Below are 27,863 nucleotides of genomic sequence, written 5' to 3'. Positions count from 1 at the left end.
TGCTTTCTGGTATGGGAAGCTGGAAGACAACAGGCTGTAATTCTGGCCATGTTGCTCTCTGATGTTTGTCACTGGCTACAAAAACTGCAGTGACTTCACTAGTGCCAATGGGAAGGGTCAGAAAACAGTATAAAATGTACAACAGATCCTCTAGCTGGAAGGGGGAATGGATTGCATTCAAGCTTGCCAATTAAAAGTTCCTCACCGAGTTGAGAGAATTAGCTCAGGAGGGCCATTTGTTATGACGGTTCCCAATACCAGTTGCGAAGGCAACTGCCTGTATAAGGCTCTTTGCCAGCAGGATGGTGCCGCAATGTGGCATTTGCAGCAGCAGTTGGAACCAAGTTATTATAACCACCAATGTGAGAGGTGGGAAATACGTTCCAGACCACCACCATCTCTTGCTCTGCTCTATTACATCGTTCCCTGCCAATTCTGACTGCCCTGCCCTCTGCAATGAAGCACCCCAGCAGTACACGCTCCTGTAACACTTCATGGCACAGGGCAGTATATTCCATTTTACAGCGCAGTATTGCTGGACTAAGAGTGTGATATAGGGAATCAGATGGAGACAAGCCCAAATTCAACTCATAACAATAATCCATATCTGTGGTCCTGGGGAGAAAGCTGCTCCTGTTCAGAAGGGAACAGAGCAATGGACTTTATAGAAATCAAGGACTTTTGGGATGCGGTGTCATACAACAGGGACGCAGATAGAACACCTCTGACCAGTCCTGCTGGAGTTTCCCTCAGTATATACCCTTGGATGCATTTTTCAGCTAAAGAGAGAGTTAGCAGTGGAGTGATTGGCCACCACAGCAACTCCCCCCACACAAGTCACTTCTGTGTGTGCCATTTTGACACATTTAGTACTTTTTTCGTATTTTCATTCATCTAAAAGAGTCTTTTAATGAAGACCAAACATATGAAGTCAATAAACATAAGTAAAACAAGACTGAAGTCTTTGTTCTCCCTGCTCAGGATTTTTTTTTGTGTTAAAAATGAAAAACATCTTTTTGATCAGAGGTTTAGAGGTTCCAAATACTATCCATGACAGTGAACACAAAGGTCACATACATAACACACACCTCACACGCCGGAATCCCATTTCTACATGAGTACAGATGGCTTTCATTATCTGCAAGGTATAGGATACATTGCAAATTTTTAATGATGCCATCAGTGTTGATTTGTTGTGCTGAATGCCCTGAGAACACCATACAGCACGGTGACACAGAACTGGAGAAAAGAAAGGGGGAGAGAATTAGGTCAATCCCATACCTGCCTTAATATGAAAAAGAGGAATTTTTGTAGGTGAGATGAGATCCCCAAATCCCTTTCCCAACTAACTTCCTCTCACCTTACAAATAAATCTTCCAGTGGTGTGGGCAAGAAGTATTTGAAGAATCTATGGGAGAGATTTCTGTGGACCAGTCAGCTGGTTTTAATCCGGGATGACCCCCCCCCTTGCTCCACTCCCCCCCTCTTTCATTGTGAGCAGCATCCCCCATTTGTGCAGGGGAAGAGAAGGGCCCCATGTCCCACATTTTTAGTAAAAATAGCAGCTATTTTCTTTAGTTAGGCAAAGGGAAACCACAGCACTGGGTTCTTGGTCCTTCTGGTTTCTGGGCTGTGCCTTTTGAAATTGAAAGTTTCAGGCCCTTTCCCAGACTTCATGGTCTTTCTCCCGTTTCCCAGTGTCTGCACAGTGGTTCTGACGCAGCCCATTCGGCTCGAGCTGGGCTCGGTGGCAACTGTGGGCCATAGGACACGGAGGGGGAAAATGAAGCCTGTTGCATAAGAAAGTGTTCCTTCCAGATGATGACTTGGCAAAACTGATGCCTCTGCAAGCCACATTATCAGGCTAGAAAGGCAAATTACAGACTGCAGGCATCCTAAAAAGCCTATTGTGTGGGTGTACGGAGGGAAAAGAGAAAATTCCAGGAAAACCAACTTTTGGTCACTGCTGTCCATAGATAGTCAGCTTCCTGGCTTGGGCAAGAGAGAGCACAGCAATATTAAAAAAGGAAATTCCTTCAGAGTAAAAATTAAAAAACCTGATGGCCTCCAGACTTCCAGGATCTCGAACCAGCAATGTTATTCTTTGCTGAATCATAAAGGGGGCTCATTTTTTTGGTATGTTGATGATGAATTAAAAAGAATGACCAGCAGCTGGAGCTTTTAAAGGGGCAATGCAGATGCAGGTCTGATTCTGGTGGGCAGCTGGTGTCACGCATGGGCTTGGATCGAGGCTAATGCCATTTATCAGGATGGCCATTCAACAGGGGCACATCTGTAAGCTCTTTGCTGCAGAAAGTTATCTCTGTCACTTTGCATCAGCAGTGGGCCTGACCCCAAAGGCTGTCAACAAACATGATCAGCAGCTTTTCTACACCTGTTTCTATGTCTTATACTTTATATCTACCTTCTGTCCAATTTTGAGCTCCCAAGAGCTAAACCATCTTCTTCCTCGGTCATACTGCAACTAGTGTCATCAGTGACACCAAAATGAAACTGCTTGACATACACGAAGGACTTGAAAACCAAATCCAATGAGCAAATAACTACACAATTTGCTGTAGGAAATCCCCAAAATTAAGTGAAAAACAGGTACCATTTTGTGCAGGTGTGAGAGAGCGAAGACAGTATTTCACACTTTCTGGTTTGAGGATTTCAAAGCACTTCAAACATCCTAATCCGTCATAGTTCACATCCAGTTTTCTCTAAAGTGGAGAGATATTGCAGCTATTCCCAGAAGGAAAGAACAAGGGCTCTGGCACACAAGGGCTAGCAAAGCGTGCCGTGGCAGTTTGGTGTCACAGTCTGTGCTTGCCACAAGTCCCTGCTGCTTTAGGAGACGGCCAAGTTTACGGTCCATCATCGCATTTAAATTGCTGGTAAAGATGGACTGGTACTAGCAGGTCAGGCCGTGGGGTGCAGGAGCGCACAGCTTCACCTGCTGACACGGCAGCAGCGGGGCAGATCACTGCAGATGTTTGCTCTAGTGCACATGAACCAGAGCCCGCAGGCACAGGGAGCTGAGGCATCTTCCCCGCTCATCCAGCCATCCCCTGGTCCAGCGGGCAGGAGAGCTGAGGATTTCCTGGTCTCGGTCCCATGCTTAAACACAACACTGCTGTCTCGCTCCATAGCTGGCTCTCTCTCCTTTCTCATATCTTATTCATTCTTAACTTAGAAAAAATGCTTTCACTGAACTGAGGGGAAGTTTGGTTGAGTACAAGTTTAACATTTGACCCAGGGGACGTGTTTCCTAATACCTTTCCCATTACTGGCAACCACTGCATTCCCTTTCCTCTGACTTGGTCAGACTTTTGAGTACAACTAATTAGTCTGGAGTGATATCATCCGAATACTGAATCTCTGCAATGCTTAGATATATCCAGGAATGAAATACATAAGAATTCTAAAGAAAGCTTGCTGCTTCAAAGGTTAAAATATAGTTTTTTCATTGACTTAAATCCCCTTATTGGAGCAGCTTTTGGTACAGTTTGGACCAATTGTCTATTGAAACAAAAATAAAAGTGTGACTGTTGATAATGTTTGGGTTTACAGAAGCGATGGGTATAGTGTATCTGAATGTGCCTGTTCCTGGGATATTTAATAATATGAGTTCCTTAGCCAAGATTATTAAAGGAGATAAACAGTTGGACGTAGGGAAGCCCTTCGCTTAGGTGGCTTCCAGGACAGAACAAAGAAGTGATTGGAAAGAGTTAGGGATGGATGAAAAGGGATACGTTTGTAAACAAGCACTGAGCAAGCAATTCACTACATCTTTTGGCAAATCATTTAGGAGGAAATTTCCAGAAGTGGCTATGGCTTTGGAGTGTCTCCATTTCAGAGCAGCTGGGCCAGATTTGACTCCAGGGGAGCCAGCTCAGTTTGCCTCAGCTAACAATTGAGGCCAGCAGAGATTTAAATGTAGTTTCACCTGACTTTTTATGAAAAGCATTAGAGCAAGTTTGTCTTCATCTGTCATTTTAGCAGCTGTTTTCTGCTTTAGTTCCCTTTTCCTAATGAAATCTAAAGCGAAGTCACATTTTCATTGACTCAAACTCGTACCCTAGTAAGCCATCCCCAGGTGAATGTTCAGTTTTGCTCCCAAATCAGGAGTTTTAGAAACCAGCCAAATTCAGCTGGTAAAGATAGAAAGACAGACCATAGAAAAAAAAAAAAGAAGGCAAAGCTGAAACCAATCAATTTCAGACAGCAAACTGGGCTTGGAAAGCCCCCAGTTGTGATATATTTAGTTCATTTCAGGGGATTATCTGTGGTCGCCAATTATGCAAATTGTTAAAAAATACTGCCCTGAAATTTTACATATAAAATACATCTTTTTTTACAACACCCTTCCCTTGTCCATCCTTCCTGCCTTTTCCTGCCCTGCCCTGAATTGATCTTGTTGCCTACATCTTGCACACCCTAGTCGGTAGATTAGATGCGTTTGGGTTTTTCTAAGAATTTTTGGTTGCACGACATTTTTCATTTGATGTGGCAAGCCCGGTGCCTAGCGCCGGTTTGCCAACACAAACTGCCAGCCAGCGAGTCAGAGCCAGCTCAAGGCTTCTCAGCAGTGCAGGCAGAAAGGGAATTTTCCCTGCTGGGGAAAGGATGAGTCCTGCCCAGTGAAGCGATGAGAGGGGGGACTGGCCCAGCTGGAACAAGAGCGAGTAGAAAAGGGAAAATCCTTGGCAGCTGGGCTTGGTGCTCCTGCTGCAAGAAGTGGGGTCTGCTATGGGATGAGGCTGTTTGCAGCACCTCAAGGCTGCGTCCCAGCCGTTCACTGCATGGTAGCACCCAGGCGTATTTTCCAGGAGCCCACAAAGCAAAGCAGGCAGCAGGGTCATGGCAGTAGGGCTGGAGCCAGCCAGCACTCCTGGGGAAATGTGGTGTGATAGACCGAGCGCTGGATGGGCAGGCGGGATGGCTGGATTTTAATCTTGGCTTGGCCAGGCGGTAAATGGGGATGGAGAGTGGGCAGGTCTCTGCCCAAGTCTGGACTAGGAGGATTGTTGCCTTTACGGGGCAGAGGGGATCACGTCAGGACGGGATGGAGGGTGGGCTCAGAGCGGGTGTGCTACCCCGCTGCCAGCATTGCAGTGGAAATACTGTGGGACCGAGCTCTGGGTGCCAGCAATGGGCAGGCAGGAATCTCATCAGGTCAGTCGAGTCAGTGATAGATCTGGTTCCTTCGAGGGAGGGAGGACTATGCTGTGTGCATGTACGTGTTTTGAGGGGGTAGAAAGAAAACGATTGATACCCCACTGACTTCCCCCACTTGTGGTGCACCTGGCTTGCTGTTACCTTCCAGCACAGGCTGAGTATACGCTACAAGGGCTTTGAACTAGAGGCAGATCTTGCAGGCGAGAAGCCTTTACCATGAGCTTGCTGGCTGCACTTGTTTCACCCTTGGTGTAACTGAAAGGAAACATCTTGTACCAACCCCACATCAGCCAGCATAGGCTTACGCAGCCGGCGGGTGCCGAGCTGAGCCGCTCTCATGTCCAGCACAGCAGCTGTGTCTGTGCGTGGCAGACCCTCCACTGACACCCCAGGGACCAGCCCAAAGGCCACCATCTTTGCTGCCAACCTGGCTTTAACATGTTAAGCCAACACATACCTAGCGTGTGTCCTCCCCCACCTAGGCAGCGAAGAAGCACGCTCATCCCTCCAGTTCAAACTGCAAAGCCAAAGAAGGAAAATTTTAAGGACCTACAAATCACAGTGATTAAGTACTGACAAAGGGGAATGTCACACCCCTGTCTTAATAAATGGAAATAAAATACAATCCACATAGCAGCACAGCCATCACTCAGATAACCTGAAGCTTCAAAGACAAGCCTCCTTCTCTAAGTATTCAACTACGGTCCCAGAACATCTTTCCCTGAAGGCACAAATGTCACCGTATTTCTCGTGATTGTCATAGCCAGGTACCTCTGTTCATCCCAACAGATGTATAGAGATCAAATTCACCAAGATGCCAGTATCCATAATAAAACATAGATGCCTTTCTCCCAGCAGTTCTGGTAGTTGTATATTATCTACATACACGTCTGCAGTCATGTGGTCAATAATTACTGACATCCACAACATGCTAATGAGATGCACTCTGTGAATGCATACACATCACTGGGCAAGCAGTGTTCCCACTGTATTTAGGCAGATCTTTGGTGGAGTGATTCCAGCAGCCGCTTGAGAAGTTAACCATTTCTTCCAGCACTAACCTACTGCTTTGCATTTGTTCTGAGCCTTACAGCACAAGAGCTGCTGCTCCTGCCTGTCCACCCTGCCCACTCCTAGCATCACAGCAGTGAAGATGTCTCCTGAGACATCATAAGCTGAAATCTGTAGTGGTTTAAATGGCTGCATCCTATAATGGGATTGTATCTTATTCAGCTATTCCTACTAGAGAGCCAGGCTTCAGCCACCCCAACTAGACCTGCTGCCAAAAGCAAGTGAGCAGCTTACACTCGGGCCCTGTACATGTGAGCAGAAACACTGTCATTCTCACTTGCCTACAAGAGCCTGAGCAGAAGGGAATCGGGTCTACTGCAGTGCAACACCAGAGTCAGCCTCCTACCAGGATATTGTCTGTAGCAATCAAATTATGAACTTCCTTCCCACTGCGAACTGACAAACAAAGAGGCTCCTGCAATCAGGCATGAGTGCTTCGGAGTTTATTTTTGTAGCTCTTCAGCATTATTTATAAGGTGAGCTGGCAGACCATGTCCCCAAAACAAGTGTTAACATCAGGACAGTGAACAGCCTGCTGCGGGCGTTAGGGGCTGAGCCAGGCAGATCTCGGGGTGTAGGACCTGAGATCCAGCTGGATGTGCTCTCCTCTGGGTGGCTGCTGACACAGGGATGAATCCATGCTATCTGGTCCACACTAAAGAACTCTCTGTTGCTACCAGTATTTTGAAACTGCACAACATCAGCAGCTAGGGAAGGAGAAGAGAGGAGGGGATGGCAGTGCTTAACAGACCTGCAAAGGAATGCAGGAGCAACCCCGCTTACCGATGAGGAAACTGGGGCACGGGGCACTGAAACGACTTGCTCATCACTCCCTGGCAGACGAGTGCCAGGCCTAGACAGGGAGCCTGCAAATCCCAAGTCCCAGCATGGTGCTCTGTCTGCCTAAGCCCCACCGCAGTCGAAGAGGTCGCGTGCCCGACATCAGCACTACGTCCTGCTCAGGCATGCTCTGGGGTGCTGGGTGGTGGTGCCACAGCTCTCCCCCAGGCACTGCTCCATGTGGCATTCACTTGCACATACTTTCCACTGCTCTGCGACGTAGGGCTGTAAAGATGTCAAGCAGTCACTCCTCCCTGGGTGATTTTCCATAGCCCAGCAAACAAGGGGACCTTGCAACTGTTGTTGGCTCTTCTTCACCTCTTTGGTGGGGGAGACTCCCTGCTGCGTGGCCACCTTGCCAGTCCCCATCCAGGCTCGGGGCAATGATAAGTGCAGAACTGCTGAACAGCCCTGTCATCAGAGCCACTGATTATCTGCACAGCTTGGGTCAGGCAGTAAGGAGTGTGGGGCTTGCCAGGCCTACTAGGAACTGTCATTACCATAAAAACATCCCCTCCTTCCTCATGTATTCGAGCCAAAGCCCACCGCAAGCAGCTGAAGGATGCTGGCCCAGCAGCTTTAGAAGCAGCTGGAGATACTGGAACTGGAGATGCTGTTTTGGACCCCTAAGGTGTTACACAGCAAGATAAATGGCTGTCACAGGGGCACTGCAGGGATTATCGAGCAGTGCCAGGGGATGTGACCTGTCTGGGAAACCATGGTCCTTGCCTGCTGAAAGCCTATGAGGGAATTGGGAGCCTGCGGCAGACGAACACCCAAGGAACGTGGGGACAAGGACACACAGGTCATCATGGCCCGGCGGGTGCAGCGGTGTTAGCTTTGCTGTTCCTTGACCCGGAATGCCCCTGCCTTTGTTCTGCAAGCGTGACTTTGGAACAGAGATCTCTGGAGTCTCTCCTTTGGCTTTTCCTCCTGTGCTTTGGACCAGCCTGGTCCCCTGGCCAAGCTGAACTTGCTAATCTGACCCTAGGGAGAGGAAAAGGAGAGATACACCGCTACCACCCAGAGCACCAGGGCAAGCAGGGGAGAACTGAACGGGTGGAGAGCTGCAAACAGCAAGTGGAGGAAGCATGCAGAGAACTGGGCAAAGCGAGGAAGATGAACTGCATTGCTCTGCTCATCCTGTGACAAATGGGTGAGGCTCAGCTGGCGAGGTGACAGGAGGAGACGGCTGGTCAGATTCAGCCAAGGAACTTTCATTTCCCAGGCTGAGCTCTGAGCAGTGCACATGATGGAAAGTACAGTCACTTGTTTCTCCTCCCACCTGAGCTCCAAGGGCTTCTCTTGCATTCAGAAAAGGCAAATGTCAAATTGGCACGAGATTTTGACTTCTCAGTCCAGGCTGAGACAGAAACTGGGAAGATGCATGCATGCTTAGAGAGCCAGAAAGAGAAAGAAAAGGGAGGACAAGGGAGGACACATAAAAGCTAGATCAAGGGCTGGATTTTCAAAGGCACTCAGCAGCCAGCAAATCTTTTTGTTCTCAAGGCAGTGGTGGAAGGAGCAGGGTCTGGATTATTCTCAGCAAAAGCTGAGCTTTTTTAGAAACCTGCCCCCTCCCCTTCCATGTCTATGATGAAGACTTCACAGAGACAAGATCTGTTTGATTTAAAGGTATAACCCTGTGGTCATGGACGTAATGTACAGTTCTGGGTGTCTGAACAGAAGCTGCGAGAGACTCACTGTCCTCCTTTAAAGCAGCCATCTGGGAACACATGCCAGGCCCAGTGTGCTCTGAAGTGACTTGGCCATGGTCTTCTGGAAGACCTGACCTCTCAGTTATGGGCTGCACTGTATGAGCACCACTGTCTTGCCCTGTTTGGCAGCTGACAGACCTTGTAGTACAAAATGCGAGTGTAAAGACACGAGGAGTGGCTGAGCCAGCCTTTTGATAATGGCCTGAGAACTCGGGAGAGAGCCAAACACACAGCACAGCAGCTAATTCCTGGGAAACAGTGACTGATGAGTTCAGCTCCTGTCTTGACCTCATCGAGGCTGGGGAGTACAGTCAGTTTGCAGCTGCCTCCGAGAGTCACCAAAAAGACTCCAGGTCAGCTGGGATCTTGCCTTTTCCTTGCCAGAAAAGAACAAACTCTTAATAGCTACAGAGACAGAAAGAACAGGAGGCCCTAGAGGGATGTAAACAAGCTGGAGGTGATGGGAGATGACAGTTAGACCTCACTGCTACTTAAATCTCTTGTATGCCCTGTAATTCAAGGGCCTTAGCCAAGGAAACTGAAGTTACCCTGGTCCCGTGAGTCCCTCTGAGGAAACAGCTGTTGAAAGAGGACTCTCCTCCCTGCCTGATGTTGGGAACAGTCTCTTGGGAGATGCTGGGGTTGCACCCTGAGGCGTGAGAGAAGACAAGACCCTCCTTCAGCACCCACTCGGGAAGAATGTTTCCTCCACACTGGCTGTGCCCAGCACATACACAAGCAATAAGGAGACCCTGGGACTCTCCCCTAGGCCCTGCCACCAACACCCCACTGATGCCTGAGGTCCCCCGCCCCGTGAAATCCGTTGAATCGCCTGGAGCTGCTGAAGGGCATCAATGCATCGCTTGCTATTTCGGACAGAGCCCCTTTCCTGTGGTCACGCTCCAGGGCAGAAGAGTTGCATGCACATTTGCAGTTACCACTTGGCTGCCTGGCTCAAGATGCAGCTGTTTGGTCACTCGGGGGAATCAGTCAGTCCCCTGCCACGCATGCAGGGTTAAGCAGGAACCCCCTTGTACCCAGGCAAGGATCAGGCAACCTATTACTGCATAAAGCACAGCTGAATACGGAAGGGCTTAATTTTTGAACAAAAGCTGTGACCAGCTTCAGTGGAGCCAGGAGCAGATTCTACTTGAAAAAAAGAAAAAAACAACCCTTTCTGCTGGCAACTGTAGTGAAAGGAATGAGATCTGGGTCTTCTTAGCAAACTGCTGGGCCTGGGAGTGCTTGAAAGGTTTCCTAGAGACAACAGCACAGTGCATGGAAATGTTTTCCATTTGCAGCAGCACTCCCACCTCGTTCTCAGGGCACCAACCTAAGCATGACCTTTGGGGGTTTGACAGCTAACAACCAGTCCTGGCTCCTGCCACTTCCTTTTGAGCCTACAATGCCAACTTCTTGTGATTCCTAAGCAAGATTACAAGCCAGAAAGAGCTTGGATATTTCTCTGGATATCAAGACTATCTTGTGTTCTAAAATGCATGAGAGGAGATGCTAAACCACATGCTTCAGAGTCAACACCAATAACGGTTCTTGCAAATTATCCCTAGTCTGCTTGTGCAGGCTGCTTCTGCCTTCCTCTGAGTCAGCTAATAGTGGCCTCAGAGAGAGGAGGCTGCTAAATGAGCCCTAGGTTTCATCAGCACAGCAATTTCTATTTTCTAGTATCTTAAGTTTCCCAGAGAGAATGAGGAGCATTATTCCTCTCACCCAGAGAACATGATGTACAATAAAAATGTAATAAATGTTGAAAAGAAAAAGTACATATTGGAAAAAGCCAGGAAGTGTCAGAGCTTGGGGATTAATTTCCTAGCTCTTTTCTGCCTCACTCAGTAGCCTGGGCAGACCACTTTACTGCTACATGCCTCAGTTTCCCCCCAGCTAAATGAGATAAAGGAGGTACACAAGTCTCCACTGAATTCAGTAACTGCTGCCAGATACTCCAGAGTACACGCATGCAAGTGGAACTCCAGCTAATGCATTTACTCTGCACTTACCTGGCACTAAGCCTACTCCATTCCTATTTAGGTGATTAATCATTAATGACATTCATTTATTAATGGTGTTAAAGGCCTTCAAGATGGTAGAAAATTCCCAGGTGGAAGATACTACAAGATTACGTCTTCAAAACAACTCTATAAATGTGTAAGCAAAGGATTTAATTCTCCCTGAAATGAGATGGTGCAATGGGATGACTTGGATCAGACCCTTGGAAAGGGACCTGGTAATTAACTTGGTGTAAATTAATCAGCTTCAGTCAGGATTTAGAGGCTTTAACAGCTGAGTGCTAGCTTTTATAGTGACAACTCCCAGAATGTACTCTGAAGTGGCCTGTCTGCTTGAAGTGCTACAAGCTCCAGGAATCAGGAACCAACAGCTATTATTTGCCTTACAGGGGGTATAAAAGCACCCCCCACCCTGAGACCTGGACCTTTTGGGCCCTGATGCACACAAGGAGAGCCCGAGGAAGTGCCAACCTTGCTCGATAAGGCAGACAAAGGAGCTACATGAGAAGCCAACTGCACAGGGAGAGCAAGGACAACCTGGGGTCTGGTTTCCTGGGTGAAACCGTGGAAGTCCAGGCTGCTGCCAAAGGGGCTGTCCCGCTTCCCCCCTGCCCGACGCCAGTCCTCCTCCCTTCCTTGCATGGAGGCTGGTCTTTGTGCTGGCTGCCCTGTTCTGACCCGGCTAACTTCTGCCAGATCAGGGACAAGACCTGGCAGGGACAAGACCATACAGAGCTGCGTTACTGAATGGCCAAGCGCAGACAGGAAAGCCGTGCCCATGAGAGATTTAGGTCAGCTTTGTCTCAAGATCAGGTGGGCTCCTCCATTTGCTCCATCCAGATAAAAGCTTTACTCTTTTCACCACGCAAAGGATATTGTGGTGGCAAAACCATTTAACTATATTTAAATTAGTATATATGTAAAATCAACCTTGCTAATGTAAAGTATGACCATATTTGTATAAGAGCATCTACTGCTCAGACTATGCTGGCAAATAAACTCCCCATAGCCCAGGAACAATTTACATTGGTGAAGCACGGACTAGACCTACATCTTCTGAGCCCCAGTGGTTACCAGGGCAGGCAGCCATTCTGGGGAGCAGATATGCTGCATAAGTGATAGCCATAATAAAGGAAATGCTCATTACTACATGAAACACAGAAACCGAGACTGCTGCAATTAACTAAAAATGGAAATCAGCACTGGGTCACTAGAGCCTAAACATAGAAGAGTTGGGGAAAACAGACTGGGGAAAAAATAATAATAATAATATTCTCAAGGCCCCACAAAGATAACTATCTCAGGCTACACCCCAGCTGACCCCACGTCACCCTGGTACATGGCTACTGAAAGTGCAACTCCTCAGCTGGCAGGGTGGGGCTGCCAGCATCTGTACCAGGGAGCCATCCCTCCGCCCGCCACACGGCTGGAAACGGCTTGAGAGAGAGAGAAGCCTCAGCAAAACAAGAAACTTTAGAGGATGTTTTTCTCCAAAGAGGCTGGGAAAGTGTTTGATTTTTCTACCTGAAAATATATACATACGTTATATTCTGCCCAGTTAATCTCTCTCTTCTTGTTTACCTCTGAGGTCATGCTGTACTGTCTGTCCTTTATGGAGTGGAAGCAGCAGGATTTGGCTGTGATACCATAAAGGGGAATTTTTACTGAGGCTGCTGGACATAAACACACCCTGTGGTCCTCGCTGTCTGTCCAGGCCCCATCGCTGCAGCCCAGGCTTACCGCAATGGGTCTCCCTACGCTGTGGCACGGACTGGAGCTGGGCAGGAAACATTTTTCCCATCCCACAAAAATCTTCCTGTTCTGCATCAGGATGAACCCAAGACCTTTCAGCGCTTCTAGTCTTGTTTTCGAAAGAAACAAGCCATATGCAATCCTGCTGTGTGTGCCTGTCCTCCTTTTCCCATAAATTCTTAGTTCTTTGGCCAGTTTCAACCAAGTCTGACTGACTTGATCAGGTAAAGGTACCGATGGTGTTACATTGCCACAAGTCTCATACAAGCAGGCAGCTCAGGAGGAAAGAGACCCACATCACGTTTCCAATAAGAAACGGATTCAGTCCTTCACAGACACCAGATAACGCCCACAGGAGCTTTAGTTTTGTCAGAAACCAGCTGTGCCTGGTCTTGCTGCTCACAGCAATAGTGTCTGGAAAGCTCAGTGGCATGACCTGGGACATGGGAGGACAAAGCTCAAGTCCAAGACTTGCTTCCTCCCAGCCACAACTCTCAGTCTGTGCTCAAAGGGGTGGCTACAGCCAGTACAGTGGGGTCACCCTTTCTCTCATCCTAATATACTTCTAAGCACGTAAGGAAAAATCAGCATTTTCTTCCAAAAGTTTGCACTGGGGAGTTTCAGCAGTACAGCGGGCAGATGGGGGCAGCTCTTCTCCAGCATCCAGCTTGTTATACCCTTCATTGGCAAGAGACTTGCCAAGGCCACAAACACTCCCTTGACCGTTTGGCAAAGCCCCTCAGGCTCCCCAGACCAGGGCACTGCCCCACTACATCACACACATCCTTCCACCCTGGCCTTTCACCATGCTTTGCAGAGGAGACTTCCCTTATTTTTTCTCTCTTTGCTGCCACCTCGCAGGTCTTTACTGGATCTTTGCAGATGGCTTCTCAATGCCTAATCATGCATCCCAGCTTTTGCATTATCTGGGCCCTGGAGGCCACCCTGCAACACGCATCCATGGCAGAAAGGTCAGAGATAAGCAAAAGGTCCTTTTGTGCTCCTGTCTCCCTGACTGGGCTTCTTAGAATCTAGTTGCCCTCAAAAAAAGAGAAAGACAAACAACTGCACGGTACAGTGACTGATAGCGCTTCAGTAAGCCCCTGGCACTGTCTTCTAATGCCCAGGCAAGAGGGAGAGGTTGCCCTAAGGTATTGGCAAGTTGTAAGTTAGAAGGTACTTTGATGATGGTGGATGGAGAAGTAAGATCATACGTACTGAATCACATCTCCCTGGGCCCGTGTATTTTAAAGTGTGCTTAACTATTTCCATCACAGCTGCTGCAAGTTTTACTCCCAGGTTAGGCCAACAATGACAGCTTTGGAAAATCCCATCACTGCAGTTGAACAATGAATTAGTTAATACCTGTGAAGTGCTCTGATAGCACAGATTTCTCAAGCAGGCAGTGCAAACTGGATGAAGAAAACACATGGGATACATGTTTAGCCTAACTGGAACAAAGCACAGACATCCCTGTTCATTGTACTGCCTGACCCCTTCCCCTCTCACCAAGAGGGGAGGTGAGGAGCATGCATGTCTAAGAACAGCTGTATCAGTTTGTGTTTACCCCTGTAGGGCTGAGGTGCTGTGTGACCCTCAGCAAAAGAACTCCATGCACCATGCCTCAGTCTCCCCTTCCGTAGTACTTTGAGGCTGATGGAAGGAGACATTCACAGAACTCAGCATTTTTTATAATTCATGCATTTTGTGGCTTTCTTTTTTTTTAAATTCTTGACTGGGCATATAAATACCAGCTGCCCAAGGCTATGGCACAGAAAGTCAAAGGCGTATGTCTTTGATTTATGAGGCCTCCATTCAGTTCAGTTTGCCTCCCCCTGTAGTTCCCATGGGAAAAGTTGCTCTTCACTTCCTATCCAAAATCTCTTGTATAGTATGGCTGGGAGCTGTTAGACAACACCTCTTTCTGCCTTTGCTACGATTTTCTCAGAGAAGTGAGCTGGACATGCTGCTGGTCCCTGCTGCTGTGCTGAATTTGTTGAAGAAACAAGGGTACCAGGTTAATGGGAAATGCAGGCACTATGGTTTTGCTTAGTAGGGTGGTGACCAAATTAAAAATCTTGGTTATCCAAGCTAACACACAATGCAGAGGAGGATATTAGCATGTGTAAACACTGATGGAAGACATCCTACCTGCACAGAGTACCCCACCACTGTATATACCACTCCTATACCACAACCTACAGACACACTGAAATATCCAGTCCCCTTCTGCTCCCCGGAGAAAGGCTGGTGCCAACCCAAAGGTTGGGATAGGACTTGAGAGCTCTTTCAAGCCCAAAAGCATGCATGCCAAGTCTCTGCCCCAATCTTTTGGCTTTAAAATGGACACAATACCTGTTGCTTTGGTCCCCTACACTGCCCCAGTAAATCCATTCTGCCTTATTGTCCCTATGCACAGTGCTTTGGAGAGCCGTGCTGCTCTGGGGCTATTACAGCAAGTGATTTTCAATAACCCCCACTACTAATATTTGTGCTTTTTTTGTCTGTACAGGGAAAAGCCTTTTTTTTGTAGTCTCCTCAGTCTCCTGCCAGGGCAGCTCCCTTCTACAGCCACACTCCCCTCTGTATCACCGTCCCCTGCTACTGGGTTGTTATGAAGTGATGCCAAGCACCTGAATTGTTTCAGGGCAGAGATTATGATCTATGTGAAAGAGGGGAGACACATTCATCTAAGTGTCAGCTATTACTGTGAACACATCAACCAGAGACACCAGAAACACTAAGTAGGTGCCCTGGAAACTCCTACTTGGGTCAGTAGATCTACTCAGCTCTGTATACCAATTTGATGTCCATGGAAGCTGTAGATCTTTCATTTTCAGGCATACACTGCTTGAGATTACTGTTGATCCTGATTAGCTAATAAACTGTAAACTAGGAAGCGTGCCTTTGTACTTCTGAACCTGATAGGGCTCTCCTCCTAGATGGGTTTAGGAGATGCTGTAAGACAAAGACCAACTCCTATCTTTTGCAGTTATAACCATCAAAATCCTGGACGGTTCCTTCCCTGATGCTAGCAAGAGAGCACTCAGCCCCCTCCCACCCAAGAGCAGGAAGGTTAGCCTGTGACTAATGATGGCAGGGCTGCAGGCTACCATCCCCCTGGGCCAGCAGCTGAGACAGCAAGATACAAACAGCTTAAAGACAGGGCTGATGTTGGCCATCAGTTATACCCTTGAGACCCCATTGATTTCAATGGGCTCCCGTGTGCAACATGAAGCAGATCTCAGCCCATTCAGCCCCACAATATGCAAACCTCTTTTTACCACCATTACCTGACAAATATGTTAAAAGTATGCATAAGTGTTTATTTACTTCCTGCATGGTGAAAGTTAAGAAGGAGAAAATAGATGCTCAGCAACGATCTCTGCTCACCTGCAGAGATTGATGGTTGGATGCACAGCTGAAAACTACAATGGTGCCCAAAAGACAAACCAGTTTCCACTCCCCATCTCTTGTCACTTCTTGCACCTGCAGATCTGGCTCAGCCAAGCCCTTGCAGGCACAGTTAAGTGCCTAAGGAAGATGGGTCTGGTTGCACACGTGGATGATGCTTTGAGCTAAACCTGCAAACCACTGCTTCGGAGCAGAGCACGTTTTGAGAGCAGAGATTATGCTGGCGGTCCTCAGCCACGAAAGAGGTCTGCTGTATTTAGGCCCACTCTGTGTCCTGTGTTTAACCCTTCAGCTTTGCAAGCTGACAAAGAGCTTTAACAGTTGCATCAGAGTTGAAAAACAACTGCAACTGACACAGAACACAAACATGGCACAAGACCTTTGAGGAGAGTCAGTAGCACGAACATTACCCAACGTATCTGAGCAGTACTTTCCCTGCGCACACTGTCGCAGCTATAAGCACATAAGATTTTTCCAGTTCTGGTGCTGTCACTGCTGCTCTCATCCTCCATTAGCTGTTTGGGTGTTGGCAGCCCTGCGATGCCAGGCAGAGCTGAGGCTCTCCTCTGTGTGCTCGCTCTGAGGGCATTCATGATTGGGGCATTGCAAGTGATACTGGGATTGCATCCTTCCCTGCACGGATCGAGCCATGCAACAGAGGGCGAGTGACCTCTGTATCTGTACCCTACCAGGCTGGGCTTAGAGGTGGCCTGAACAGCGACCCCAGGCTCTCTCCTGTGCAAGGTAACAGAAAAATGCTGAGATAGTTTCTGGGTAAAGATGAGAAGTGTCATCTCCCCAGATGAAGAATTTGGGGAAATCTTTGCAAAATCTGAGACTTTCTGGGGTATTTCCAATGGAGAGGCTGACCCAGGCTCTGGCTGTCAATGGAATTAAATACATCAGACCAAAAAAAAAGGGCAGACCTCCCATCTTTATTTTCTGGCTCATGCTAGAAATCTAACCAGGGCTGGTTTGAAAGGTACTTTCCATAAGCCTGGACTCCATCTGTGCTTGCCTGGGTCCAGCTCCCCCATAAAACATGTGCATGTAGAAACCCGAGCTGTCCTGAAGAGTGCAAGTCCCTGAATACTTGAATTTAGGACAGACTGTTTTCAAGTGAAAAGCCCTTGCAAGAGAAAGCCCCAGCCACGTGAGGAAAGGAATAACACAAACTGTGCAAACGACTCCTGGGTTAGAGAAAGCAGATTCACGTGCGTCTGCATGAAGGGGGGGCCCTGCTCCCCTCTGCCTGCCTTGTGCCAGCAAGATGCCTCCCAGAGACAACACTGTCGTGGCTGCAAATAGAAGTGCAGGATGGAGCCATCTGCATGGGGAGATGTTGCTCCTCAGCTCTCGTGACGGTGATATATGTGGTGTTAGGCTACAAGCCCCCAACAGAGCTGAGTTGGGCCGCGTCTGATTTTGGAGTTCAGGCACCAGTGCAGGTCTCAGCGCCTGGGCATTACAGGCAGAGGCACAAAGTTATTTGCACAAGGACTTTGACACAGGCCACTAGCCATGGACAGCTGAACCCTGCACCCAGGCAAGATGAGACCAGCGATGCTGCAGCGAGCAACGAGGAGCAGGTTGCACATGCAGTGTGGCTGGCCTGTGGTCTGATGCAAAGAATAAACCAGGACCCTTTATCTCACTGAGCTCCAGGGCTGTTCCCTACCCACAACCTCCCATTTGCCCAGGCTGTGGTTCTTGCATTACCAGCATACTGGTTACCTCAACTAAATGCAAGGGCACAGGGCAGGAGGATGTAAGGCAGCACTCCTGCACCAGCCTTCCTGCACCAGCTCTGACTTCTGCTCTCAAATAGGAAGTTGATAAAAACTTCACTTAGTTGCAAAAAGAAAATCAGATTTCAAAACCACTCTCAAAAGGGCTCCAAAGTCTAGCAGCAGCCCTGGCATTAACCCTTTCCAGAAGGCAGGCCTCTTCCCAGCTGCACCTGAGGCCGAGGAACGGCTGGTCCTGACACCAGATACCCTGGTCATACCTTGCTCAACTCTTTGGGGGCTTTTATTCCCCCCTGCCCCGAGCTGTTGCTTACATTCTCTTGTAATGTTGCTTTTATCTTGGGACCTATCACATGTCAAATCTGCTTTCATCGATAACCAGGTTGGGAGGTGGAGGGGAGGGAGGAAAGGGGGGGGGTGTTAGGAAAACCTGCTGTCTCAGTTAACATGCTCACCTACTGCAAAAGATGAGCAGAAGGGGGAAAAAGAAACCCAGTGCTAGGCTGGATGGCAAAGCCCATCACCCTCTCAGCAAAACACGGCTCGTGGTGGGAAGATCCAGCTCCTCAGTGATTGCATGGGCTTTCCCAATTCTGGGTTCCAGCCCCAAAATCCTGATTCCAAGGGACTCCTCACAGAAGAGCCAAGTTTCACCTCTTTTGGGCCTTGTGTATCTTCCACCCAGCTAGGACATTCACTGGGGGTAGAGCAAAGAGGACTGCAGCAGCCAGAACATGAGGACCATCAGCTCAGCCAGCTATTCTCCACACACAAGCCGCTCTTGCTCCTTAAAGCAGGCAATCTTTAACACACAGTTAGGGAGCAACCTGCCCTCAGAGGAAGAGATTTCCTGGTTTCTGGGAGGCAGCTGAGGCATCGGATTTGTCTCACCTCTCAACCCACACATCACACTCCTGCAAATGCCCCTTTGGAAGCCTCCTGCCACGCAATGAATCAGCACAAACCCTCCCTGCCAGCCCTGGCCCCTTTGCAATGTCCCTCTCGTGCTTCCACTCCACCCAGATGTAGGTTGCAGAAAACCTTTGCAGAAGGTCCCAATCATCTGACTTTCCACCCAGGCAGGATCTGGGCAACTCACTTCCCCCCATGCCCTCACTACCGGCTGTGGATTTCCTGGCCCTCCCGCATGCGCAGACCCAGACCGGGGCACGCTGGCTGGGGGTAAGCAGGTGCTCTGTGTTTCTCATCCCTTTCCTCTTCTTTCTCTATGCGTCCTATATCAGTCTGTGATTAAATCAAGCCTGTTTAACCGCCACAGCCAGATGTGGGGACCCCCTTCATTTGTTATAGAAAAAGAGAAAAAGAAAGAAAAGAAACAAGATTACATGTGGTGACAGTTGTCTGCACGTGAAACATGGCCTGTACCCCTCCATATACCCCAAAGCCACAGGATCTTTGCTTGGGCCATGGGAACTCAATTTATCAGACCATCAGAGACCAAGGCTTAAAAATTTACCCCAAAATAGACCCTGCTGTCGGTGAAGCTGAGGAAATGCATGCTCTACCAGACTCCATGTGCCCTCCCATACAACCCTCCCTCTGAAGTCCGTGCAGATCTCAGTCCACCTTGCCCAAGGAGCCTTCTCCAGCACAGACCTGCTCTTCCTTATCTCCATGGACCAATATAAATCTTGCTGCCCTCAGTCTCAGAGATCCCTTTCCCTTCAGCCAAAGTAGATAGTTTCACAGCCACAGAAAACTTGTTCCACATCTGCCCCTGGAGCAGCCTCCCTTGCTCCCAGCCCAAGCGACTTCTCTGCCACGCAAGCATGTCACCCTGAGCTCCAGCAAACACCCTCTTCATTACACTTCAGTAGGTGTCCTATTGCTACCATCCCTGGGGAGATCAGTTCTTGGGGTGACACCAGCATCCTCTTGGCTTGATGGAGGTCCTCACAGACAAACCCAAGTGACACACAGTCATGCACTGAGAAAAACTTCATCCAGGGTCAAGAGTTTCTAGCCACAAACTCTTAACTCTTTTTTTTGCCTCTTCAAAATTACATTTCCTAGGACAGAGAATACTCTGGGTTTTCCCAGCCTGCCATCACTAGGTGGGACCCTCAAGGGGACCAAGGCCACAGGTCTCTAGGGAGCTGCACAACAGAGGGTCAGTGAGCAGAGCCAAGCCAGAAACTCTGCCAGGACAAGTTAAACAGGGGTCATGGAGAGAGCTTCAGACTTAGAGAGGAAGAGACAGAGACATGAGGGAGGAAGGGAGGGATGAGGAAGGGAGATGATATCCGTCCCCATGCCCAGAGCAGGGAGGTGAACAGACAGAATAAGCAGCAAAGCCTATCGTTGCCTCCCAGCTGGTGCGGATCCCCAGAGACAGGCTGTGGGTCACAGCCCCTTGAGGACAGGGCTGTCATCTGTGTGAAGCTTTATCAGTGGCTGTTTCTTCTTTCTGTCTTGCTCCAAACTCTTGATTTCCAAAAAGGGCGGGAGATGTCACAGAATCAGCAACACATCCTGAACAGCTGCTGCCACCCTCTATCTCTGCCTCACCCCTTGTGTCTCTCACTGCTGCTTCTGAAGCCCCCAGAGAAATAAACTGCTCTGCCTGGCTAATACAAAGGGCCTGAGGAGTGACATTACACCACACATCTGGAGGACTGCAGATGTCTGGTGGGATTCAGGTTTGGGTTCCCATGAGGTCTGACTGATTAAAGACTTCCAGAGACCAACAGCCTTTGGGTCAGGCTCCTGTGGAAAGAGCCACTTGGAGAAAAAAAATGAAGTTTTCCCAGCTCATGCTTATTCCATGACATGATCTGGAGCCTCTCTTTCCTGGCAAGGAGGTGAGAACAGGCAGGAGAGGGCAGAGAGGTTTTTTTCAAAACCCAAGGCTTTTCATGGAGCAACTAGTGTGAAGATGGCCTGGCCATACCTCTCACCTGGGCACTTGGATTCTTCCATGGCCACAGGTAGAAGGTGTGTACAGAAACAGCTGGCTGGGACTCACCATCCATTTGCACAAAGATACTTAAGCATCTAATTCCAGTTTGAATAAGTCTCTGTGCTAGCAAAGGAAGCACTTTTTGAAGGGTCTATGGTTTTTAGAGACACTAAGCAATGGAGCTCCTTCCAAAATCAAGAAAGGCTATAAAAAAAATAAGCTTCTTTGAGGGGTGGGAAGTCCTTGAAAGAAAAGTAATGCTATTCAAGTGATTTAACAGACCTCCCTCTCCTTGCTCTCTCCACTGCCTATTTCAGGTTTTCTTACCAAGAAGCCTTCCTTTTCCCTGAAGATCCTTTTTTGAGCACAGATGAATAAACTTCAGGCTTTGTTCTTAGGAAGAATCTTTTATCAGCTTCTTGCCCTGATAGTGACAATTTTCATTTCATCTGAAAATGGGGACGGGGAGCTGGATTTGATCAAACAAGAATCAGTCCAAACCCAAGCTCTAAACTCAGCTTGAACCCGTTGAGAAGGTCCAATAAGTTCACACAAGTTCCTACATTTCATCCATTGCTACTGCTTCTGTATTTCCAGGATCCCACTGGGAAGAAAAAAGTGGCTTTCATCAGAATCTGAGCTCAAATTTTCAGATACAGGCATTTGCTCAAAGTGCTTTGCTAAAAAACACCAGTGTTCTTAAAATGACAGATTTAAAGGGCAAGTAAAGGTGACAGCAGTCCCTCTCAACCCCATTATTGTCACCCACTCTTGTAACAGCAAGCAGCTGCCTAACTTTGTGACTCTTCCAGTCAAATCACTGATGGTTCTCAAGCTATTTCCCCCCATCCCATTTTAAAGATGGGGAAAAAACAAACACAAAGGGAAGCTTATTGCTCTATATAAAGACCAACAGCAGAGCCAGAACCAGGCCCTCTAAGCCTGAAGTTCTAGTCATTGCACCTCAGTAGCAGACAAAGTCTCCACTGTGTCACCCATCACTGTGGGAAGCATCTCCAAAAGCTAGTAAAACCCTTCAGTCCAACATGGGAGAATTTTAGCAAGCAATGTCTGGGCATGAGACCCAGCTAAGACACGTGGGCTCTTCAGGATCCATCCAAGCAGCTTCCCCGCTCTTTGGAAATAGGAAAAGCTCAAAAAAGGACCTCAAGCCCAGCTAGTAAAGGCAACATCACACAACTACAGCTCAGAAGAATTTTCCAAACTTTTGTGGTGTTCTACTCTGAAGCAGTCAGCTCAGCCCACTCACAGTGGAGCCCATGCAGGAATCACTCATGCTGGCCCTGGATGCTCCCTGCCAGGAGAAGTGTGGGCAGCTTCATCCTGCTCTGGTAGAGGAGCTACCCACAGCCAGTGCTGGAGAGTGGAGGTATCCCACCACCCCAGCCTGAGCATGGAGGAGCATGGGCCTGTGCATGGAGGAGCAGGATTCCTTCCCCCTGCTCTACCCTGAAAAGACAACACCCACCGTGTGGTTTCCTGAAACGATAGCGATATTTGTCAGAGACGGCAGTAAGAAACCCAAATGTGGTAAGTGGCCTCTTCTGAGCTGAGAGCTGCCAGTGCTCGTGCTCCAGGGTAAGGCTGTCACCCTGTGGGGCCAGCAGCAACACCTCACTCTTTGCAAAATATCAAAGGCACAGGCAGTGCAGCTCTGGCTCGGAGCAGAGATGGCTTCATCTGGCAAGCTGTTAGCCACAGAGGGAAGTGTGCAAACAACATGCAGGAGACAGATATTGTCCTGGCCTAGCTTTAATGCTGACATCTGCTTTACAAGAGAGACAGTGCCCACCTTGCTGTGCAGTACTTCCTCTGACAGCCTGAAGGTCTGATCCTCTGAAGATGACATTTAGAAGTCACGCAGATACTTGAGGTGGGGAATGGGCTCAAAGCCCAAGGCGAAATATGCCAAATGTGGATACAGGGGTCAGCAAACAGGGATAATTCTGCTTTTGCTGTTGGTCAAGGATGGTTGAAAAGAGGAGGATTCAAGATTTGAGAAAGTTTAGGGTCAGACATACAGCTCTGACTGTGATCAATCCATGCTAGGGACAAGGCAGAGGGAATGTATCTTCTCCCACGGTCCCTCTAGTTGGTTTTAATCATCCTCAGCAGCCAGATCATCATCATCCCTTGACAAGGCAGAAGAGAAGCTGGGCCAGACAAGTACTGGCTCTCTGCTGAACATGCCATTGGCTCTCGCTGACACCACTGGGGATATTTTGATTTATAGCATCCCTGATACCAAGGGACTGCATCAGTGGCTGTTACCTCCAGCATTTGGCATGTCCAAAGCAGCTGCAAACAGTTTGCCTGAAGCAAGGATGGGAAGTGAGAATGACAGCACACAGAAAAGATCGGATAGAGAACTTATCCTCTCCAGTGCAGGAGGGAAGGTGAGGACCATTTGTGTTGTCTGTAAGAATCTGCACAAGGGAGCATCCCCTAAACCTGGCAGTGCTCCCATGCCTGTTCTCTCAGAAAACTCTAACATCAGCTGTTCCATAGAAAATAAGTTTCACATCTAACCAGACACACACAAGCAGACTTAACCCATCTCCTCATCACCTTTGGACCCTAAAGCTTCAGGCAACCAGAGGGACAGATGGAGAAGAACATCCACTGAGTCACTGATGAGGCAGGATGAGCTGACCAGAGATCTGCAATAGTTCTCGGCAGCAGAGACTCTGGACAGCCTGGAGGTGTGGGTTTACATGCTTGGTGGATTAGACATGGCACTGACTCAGAAACACAGCTATGAGCTGGTAGAATGGGAAGGAACAGTTTTTACATCAGCTAAATAGTGTTGGAACAAAAGGCCCAGGAAATATCAATCACCCCAGACCTGCTTTAAGCAGTAAAGATGCTCTGACATTCCAGTTTGGCCAAACAGAGCTCCTGGGACCCCCCTTGCTGTTCTAGGCTCATTCTTACAGAGCACAACTTACAAAAGGAGACACTGGGTGGGGGGATCCTGCCTGAGGGGCAGGGGAGGAGAGCCAGGGACCCTTCAGGGTCCAATTCCAGCATGGACACTGCCATATAGCATAACCTCAGGAGGGGTAGTAGCACCTACCTCTGCCTGCCTGCTTAGGAGCTGGCTATAAACACCTCATTCCTGGGTCTAGCTCAGCAGCCTGCAGTTGAACTACAGCATTATCTTCTGGAAAGAGAGTCTTGCTTTGGAGCCCTGACATGTCTGGGAGCGCACTGCACCCTTGAGGAGCCCAGTTACATTCCCCTGTGAAGAGATGCATCTGATTTCCTGTTTTAACTGTGCTGACCTGCACTTCCAGCACCTGGATCTTGTTACAACTCTGTTAGATCAAAGAGCCCTCTACCACCAGACACCTTCTCCCCTTGTGGTTATTTATAGGTTTGACTAAACAGCTTCAAGCTTTACCCTGAGAAACTCCACGGCTGGAATGCCCAACTCGCACCTTGAGGTGCATTTTGCATTCTTGAAACTCTTCTCCACTCCCTGTGGATGGTAGATCTTTTTGAAAGGTGAATGTAAATTCCAGATGTGACCCCTCAGCACTATCCAGAGAGCTCATCTGCATCCCCACACCTCGCTACGAGCCCAGGCAGGGCAGTCCTTTCTGCCAAGGATCAGCCTCTTCTACCAAATAACGAAACAAGCAAGAAATCTGCAAGGGTTTTACTTAAGAGGCTTTAATTAACACACATGTATTGCCAACAATAACACCACTGGTGTTTTAGAGAGGAGGATAATAACACTAACAAATAATATTTCTCGAAATAGTAAATAAAATAATAATAAACAGTGGCAGCAACATGGCTATAAGCTCTCTGCATTTGAATTTTCATTCCTGCAAGGTATAAGCCAATGTCATTAGAGGAAAAAAAACAACTCCAAACATTCTCAGATGTGCAGTTTATTCCCTCCTTGCCCAGCAGCAGCTTCCTCCGCATATCAAGTGTTTGTCACTGTCAAACTGCACAACAAAACCCCTCACATCTGGTCAGTCAAGGAATTTGGGAGGGCTCATAGGAGCTTTTCAGCAACAAATGGGTGCAGGGAAGATGTTGGTGGCATCCTCACAGCTAAGGGGTATAAGAATCTAAATTCATTCACTGTTGGCTATTTTGGTTTCTGAATTAAGTTGCTCAGAAATAAGAGCACATTGGTCACAGCATGCCCTCTGGTGGCAATGGTGCTGGGGTGGCCTGGGGCAGAGCCAGCCCATGCAGGTGGCAGCTCCCTCCTTCAGGGCCGGGTGCTGCAAGGAAACCAACCTGCAGCAGCTCCAGCCTTTGCTCTGGGGCTGTCCAAGGCACATCTCTCTGGCAAGCCAGAGGCACAATGAAATTTAAAAGCACAAAGGGACATTAGATCACTTCACCTGGCTTCTTGTCTAACACATGCTGCAAAATTTCACCCCTACATTGAGCTCAGTAATTTTCCATCTGACTGACCACTTCTCTCAAAGTTGTGATTTGAAAACATCAAGGTCATACAGCCAGCCTTCTGCAGGCTCTTCTGCTACGCTGAGCACCTCTCAGGCTCAAAAAATTACAAAGCCTTGGGCTTTCCCTACCCAAAGAGTCCAGAGTCATCAGTTCCCATTATTCTTTTCAAATATGAATTTCAACAAGCTTTACAGCTTCCCCTCTGGGATTGTATGTATTGGAATAACGATCCAGCTGTATCTCAACAAGGTTAATATTCTTTGTCACACAACTGTTTAGTGCCAATGCACCTGGGAATCCTAACTCCTACCTCTTCTTTTAAACAATCTGCATGTGATTGAGTAAAAACACATGAACTTTTTTCCTTTTTCAGTTTGACACTGATGTGAAATTGTTTTTTTGTTGTTGCTAAAAATGGGAAACAAGAGGAAAGGTTCCAATCTTTGGGAAAACACAACATGCCCAGGAAGGCACCCAGACTATCGCCATCCTGCATTTTTTTGTTTCGCTGCCAGATGACCGATTTCACAGCGCTCCAGAGGAAACTGGCACATTAATTGGCAAATTCTTCCAGTGGCAGTGTCATTTCCCACTTCACATGGGCTCTGAAATAAAGATGCCGTCCTCCACCTATGGACACAAAATGCCAGCGGGGTTCTGCTTCCAAATTCTGTCCCTTTCAAACTGGATCCCTGGCAACATCTTTTAGTATGGCTCCTTTTTTGCTAGTCCCCTGGTTGGCTGCTCTCCTCTAGTGGCTGCTAGCAGCTACTTCAGAGCAGCCAGTACTTCAGAGACATGCAAGAAACTCTTAAATCACTGAGTAACTGGACCTTTATGGAAGTTTTCTATTTTTACCCCACCAGTCAGAGCAGAGCTATGTGTAAGGGGAGAATTATGTACCCATACCATGAAAAGGGATGTTGTACCAATAATTTTAGGACTGTCTGCAAATCTGTAGACTGCTGGATTTCTGCCAGGCTCTGGATACTCTGCTCATGATGAGTCCAACATGAGCAGGGAAGAGCTCTCCAGCTGCTCTGGGAAGAGCTTTCCAAGGGTACTGCACCACCACCAAGAGTATTTTAGTGTCAGATGCTGCTTTTTATCAGCTCCCAAAGCATCTCACAAGGAATGCCAGTACTTAGAGATGGGAAAGTGAAATTCAAAGGAGCAGAGACTTGCCTATGGTTACTCAGCAGGCTGGCTGCAGAGCCAGGACTAGAGCTCAGAATAATACATTGCCCTACTTGACCACAGCACCCAGCCTCCCCTGCTGAGTGTGATGGCTGTCATATTATATTATGAGGAGAAAATACTGCCTTACTCAGTACTGATGCAGACAACATTCATCAGCAGAAGCACCTGTCCACACTTGCTTCCCCATTTACTCATCCCCTGGGTTTGCTACAAGAGCAACTTGTAAATTGGTTGAATTAACTTGCTGGCAAGCTGAGACCAAGGGGCACAACACTCCCCCTGGTACCATGTGTAGTACCAACCAGTCTGAAACTCCCCCAGTGCTCCTACAGACATTTCTGGCTCAACTCAAGCCTATCTTTGCAGCAGCAGCAGCACTACACCGATGTTTTTGGTCCAGACCCACCAGCATTCACTCCCCCTCCCATCCAAACAATTGGGGTCAGACACTTCTCAAGAGTTACTCAGTAAATTGCAGCCTACCAACATTAAGTGCTCACATTTCCCCTCTTGTAGCTTCACCAGCGAAGTCAGCTTACTCACTAGCGTGCAGACCTCCAGAAGTTCATCTGGAAGCCATAAGGGCTCAGAATCTCTTTTCTTAAGATGCTAAGGGGCTGAGAGCCTGCCCCATCTCCACTACAAAGCCTTGGCAGAGACAGCCATCCGTGCTGAGGGATGGCAAAGTGGCTGCCTCATGGTTTGGCACAACACTGACACTCTGGGAATTCACACAAACTGCAGGAAGATCCCAGTCAGCACAGACCGCCCTCACATACGGCCATTGCAAGGTACTTTTAGTATCTTCGGCACAGTTACACTCCACCAGCCCTCTGCCAATAGTTTTGCTTGTCCCTGAGCATATAAGGCGTATGATTGCCCTCTATGTCACATTTTCAGTCTCAAACAATGTTGCCTCCTACCTTTGATGATCAAGGAATTTGCTTCTGCAGGCATGTTTGCTTTAACAATCCAGCCTCCAGCTTCCTCTGCCTCCTCTCTTTCCCTATCTGTTAACAGATTTTGCTGCTAGCATTGTTGAAAAGGCAGCAGCGGGTGGAAGCTGTGTTGCCATCCAAACCAAATGAGATCAGGACCTTTAATTTCCAGCGAGGCAGCTGTTGTTTACATCACTTTTTCCCCCCCCCTCTCACATGCAGTAATTGGTTCTCACAATGTTCTTGCTCTCCCACACATGTACTCAAACAGGAAGCGAGGGGTGGGAGCTGTAGTGGGGGGGTTTCCTGTTCTGTGTTTCTGAAAACACTCAACTGACACCAAAGCTTTGATCAAAAGATCTAAGCACACAAGTTGGTACACCGAGGTTCAGCTAAGAGTACATATTGCTTACAACAGGAAAAACCTCAGTGCTGCCATGGTTACCGGCACACCGCTGGTGCTTTTCAAGCCTTTTTAGTAAATATTTTCCTAACAGGAACGCGGGCTGTTCTAAAGCAAGTGCAGGGCCATTACAGGAGGTTTTGCTTTCCCGGTGAGCCTGCAGAGGCAGGGTGAGGGCTCTCCCCCAGGGCGCCCGGAC

General features: G+C 48.2%; 1 protein-coding gene across 2 annotated transcripts in view; it reads right to left on the bottom strand.

The window, feature by feature from the left end:
- CCND3 (cyclin D3) overlaps positions 1 to 27,863 on the bottom strand; it is a 43,831-nt gene that overhangs the window by 15,567 nt on the left and 401 nt on the right. The window contains exon 1 of one of the 2 annotated variants that reach the window (XM_068419348.1): positions 27,247 to 27,391. The exons of the other annotated variant lie outside the window; for it this stretch is intronic. The gene's annotated coding sequence lies outside the window, so the exon portion shown is untranslated. Of the gene's footprint in view, positions 1 to 27,246; positions 27,392 to 27,863 lie in introns of those variants that run through there. 2 annotated transcript variants of the gene reach the window in all.

This window comes from Nyctibius grandis, chromosome 27 (genome assembly GCF_013368605.1).
Source record: "Nyctibius grandis isolate bNycGra1 chromosome 27, bNycGra1.pri, whole genome shotgun sequence".
Lineage (NCBI taxonomy): Eukaryota > Metazoa > Chordata > Aves > Nyctibiiformes > Nyctibiidae > Nyctibius > Nyctibius grandis.
This window is presented reverse-complemented; position numbering and strand designations above follow the sequence as displayed.